The sequence below is a fragment of the Agelaius tricolor genome, unplaced genomic scaffold (genome assembly GCF_023055355.1).
Source record: "Agelaius tricolor isolate 1412-34295 unplaced genomic scaffold, bAgeTri1.0.p SCAF_4, whole genome shotgun sequence".
NCBI classification, from domain to species: domain Eukaryota; kingdom Metazoa; phylum Chordata; class Aves; order Passeriformes; family Icteridae; genus Agelaius; species Agelaius tricolor.
The window spans coordinates 53,760,696-53,764,613 of NW_027269264.1; the positions used below are offsets into that span (position 1 = coordinate 53,760,696).

Genomic DNA, 3,918 nt, shown 5'->3' on the forward strand with positions numbered 1-3,918 from the left:
GTCTTCCCACAACTGTTTTTCCATGGGTCATTAGTTCAGGGGGGTCCACTTTTTAAGGATGAGCTGTTCTGGTATAAAAGCAAGGGTCCACTTCCTCTGTCTCTGAAACTGAAGGTTATCTCTCTCTCTCTCTCTGTTCAAGCCTCTCACCAGATCACAGCTTCTCAGCATCCACACATTCCAGTGTGAGCACCCTTTTCTTATGGGCTGTGGATGAATTCTGCATCCCTCCATGCACTTCATGAGTTACAGGAAATAGTTTTTGCATTATTGTCCTCACCACAGCTTGCAGAAGAATCTCACCTCTGAGGCTTGGACCACCTCCTCCCCCCTCTCTCCTTTGCACTGATCTTAGGGTCGCGGTGTTCTCCTCATGTGTCTTCACCTTTTCTTTCTCTCGGATCTGGGAAAGAATTGGTGTCTATAGGTTCATCTGCTCTCAAGTTCTACCTATAAATTGAAAAGATTTTATAGAGTTCTGCAGCGCTGAGAAGTTCATCTCATCCAGGCTCCAGACTGGGGAATCGCTGTGCCTCTCGCTGCTGATCGCGTGGTCCCTGCTGGCACTGAGCAAGTTGCACCAGCTGCCGGCTTCACTCCACGCCTTTTCTTCGTGTGGAGTGCCAAAAAAGAAAAGCTGCTGCCACCACTTTTGTCTTTCTGTCTGCAACATAGCTGGCTAAAAACAGCCAAGCAAATAAAGTTCATTGTGAGCCATGCTGAGATAGCCGTGGCACCACCCTGGTCGCACCGATTTCAGCTGCGCAGTCCTGGCCATGTGGCTGCTCCTGGATCAGGATGGTGCTGGCCACGTGGCTGCTTGTGGCACCAGGACAGCCCCCAGGGGCTCAGCCTGGTGACTGCACCAGCACAGGGTCCAGCAACCACCTCCGAGAAGGGGGCCTGGATGGCTGCACTGGGAATGGGTCCAACAGCCCCCACCACCACCACCACTCCAAGGGCAGGGAGGAAGAGAGGTTCCCGTGGTATCTCTGGTTTCTGTCTTTCCTAAATATGTTATCACAGAGGTGTTAGCAGCTTTTCTAATTGCCTTAGCTGTGTGCCTGTTCTCAAAGGTAGCCAGAGATTGGTTTTGCCAGGCATGGAGGAAGCTGCTAGCAGCTACTCACAGCAAAAATCACTTCCATGGCTGGCTTTTTCCCTTTTTTTCCTCCTCACCAAAAACCACGCTATTTAAAACCACCACGTATCTCCTCAAAACATGAGAGTGTCGGACTCAGATTCCTTCTGCATTTAGTTTAACACTAGTTGCAGCTGCTTTACACGTTCCTTGGAGTGTTACTCTCCAGATGAGAAGTCATAAGGCAGAGTTTAATACCAGATATGCTCACATGTGAAACTGAAAGGTTTCTCTTAATTGTAGCAATTGGAAAAGGTATTATCTCGTGTTTCAGTAACTTCATTCTTCGTTTTTTTAACATGATGACAGTAAAATACTCATCTATGTTACCTGTAATAATAGTGCAATTGCCTGATTTCAGCTGGAGAAGACAGAGATGTGGTGGGATGACTTCCTGTAAAAACACAACTGTGTAACACCAGGTGTGTACAGATTCCTCTAGCTCCATCTTTCATATATCCTAGATCCAGCCCATCAATGTTCCAGGTGATCAGTGAGAAGCTGCTGTCATCTTTTGGCTGTGAGACTGCACTGGCATTACTTGTCATTGCATCTGCAGTGAGGTCAATAGAGCTGCTGGTGTCTGCCTAGGCCGGGGCTGCCCTGCCTGCTGCTGCCACCAATTAAAATGTCACGTTGCACTGTAGGAATTGCGAGAAGTTATTTTAAAAATAGATGGTCAGGCACAGCAATGAGGAGCTAAGACACATGGACCTGTTGCTTATCTTGAAGATTGTTTATTGTAACAAACTAAACACTTTCATGTTCTAAACTTAGCCCAAAAGCACTCATTGGCCCCTGTCCTGCAGTGTCGCTGTTCATGCGTCCCTTTACCCAGTCAGCTCTCTGATCGTGCACCTCCCCAGCCAATCACTGCCCCACGCCCATGCCAGCCATACAACCTGATCTCTGCTTACAGGACCTGGCTTGTACCTTGCTGTTAGCCCAACCTTTCCCAGAGTGCTTTCTGTTGAGCTGAAGTGAACAGGATTTCTTGTCTCCCACAGTCAGGAATGAAATTAAGCCAAACGAGGCAAGCATTGTTTTTGAGAACCATTTATTGGTAATAAAAAAATAAAATAAAATAAAATAAAATAAAATAAAATAAAATAAAATAAAATAAAATATAAAAAAATAAAATAAAATAGAGTTACGCTATTAAAGAGGGCTAGAAAAGACAAAGAATGAGGAAGAAAAATGTGAGGGAGAGAGAGGGGAGACAGAGGGAAAAAAATGGCTTTACCACCAGAGGTTGGGTTCTCAATGTCCACAAGGTGAGGGCTCTGCACGCTGCCTGCCTGGGAATGACTCCTGTGGTGACAGCGACTGGACATGAGGCAAGGGAGGTCCAGAGGCCTGGGTCAGGCTCAGAGGTGGGCAAGGCTGGATGCAGGTGACTCAGGCAGGGATGCAGGGATGAATCAGGCAGGGCGTTGGTCAGGCACACAGGGAGGTAGGACAGACACAAGGGCAAGCAAGAGCCAGCAAGGGCAGGAGAGCCAAAGGCAGGCTGGGGCCAGGGCAAAAATGCAAGACTCAGAAGCCCCAGACCTTGTGATGCTGTCACTTTTGATGCCCCTGGCTGCTCCCAAAGTCCAGCAGGCTCCACCTGCTGACAGGAGACCATTGGCCCAATCCAATGTCCCACTGCAGTCCATTGGTAGAGGCATTTTGCCATCAATTGCAGAGTGTCTCTAGAGGGTTATGAATATAAATGAGGCCAAACTTTCTCTGGAGAAAGAGGTTCTCATTTATTAAAATAGCTGCAGGGAACAGAGTACCTAGAATAAACCCAGGCACCCACACAGCGAGCCAAAACCAGAACAGTGTGCTACCCCCAAGTGCACTGGGCTCTCCCCACAAAACAAGTTTCCAAAATAAAAAAGAACCCTGACCCAACTGCACTCCCCCCATTTATAGCCACCTTCAAGTCCAGGATTGGTCCATTTTTGATCCCCATGGTGATTGGTCCATTTCCAGGCTTCTCATTGGTCTTTAACGCCGTTCATTCTGGACCAATCGTTTCTGCAGGGCTTCGAATGATTGTCAGATCTTCCATCCAATCCCTCTTTGACCTCACCTTCCCCGCCAGACCCCCCTTGCACCAAACCCTGGACCCTTCTTCTAGAACCTTCTAATAACCCCCCCAACTCTTAACATAATGCAATTAATGCAACATAATTAATACAATATAATTGCACTATGCCCTAATTTAACATGACTTAACTTTTACTTATAACGTTCAGTGTCTTTGGTGTTCCCCTGCTGACTGCCTGTCCCATGTGAGATATGAACTGGCTGCCAGGAAAGGTCTCCCCAGAGACAAGGTTTTCCTCCATCTTCTCCTGGCTGCCTCCTTGACATGGCAGATGTGCAACCCTCCCCTACAGGCCTCTGGCAACCAGGGTTGGGACAAATCAAAAGTAAATTGGCTCCTCACATCATCCTTTTAAATAAATCCATTAGAAGTGTACAGAACTGTTTTATTCTGCCTGTCGGCAGTGTGGGTCATGCGTTCTGAAGAGACAATTAACCTGAAGTGGGAAATTTGCAAGCACCAAGTTATTGTGCTGAAAAGTAAAACCAAGGTCTTTTCTCCTTATTATGTAAGACACTATAAAACCTTCAGTTTCTTGCTAGAGAGAGAGAGAGTTTCCAGAGCAGAGATGAAAAGATAGGATGAAATTAATAGAAATGCTGAAGTGTGGGGTTTTCTTTTTCTTCCTCTTTTCCTGCTAGGCTATCACTGAGTGAATACAGTTCCAGTGAGGGCCCAT

The 3,918-nt window shown here is 46.9% G+C and overlaps 1 pseudogene; it reads right to left on the reverse strand.

Annotated features, from left to right (window-relative positions):
- Positions 1 to 1,194: 1,194 nt before the first annotated feature.
- Positions 1,195 to 2,475, reverse strand: LOC139589457 (tyrosyl-DNA phosphodiesterase 2-like; annotated as a pseudogene).
- Between the last annotated feature and the right edge of the window lie 1,443 nt (positions 2,476 to 3,918).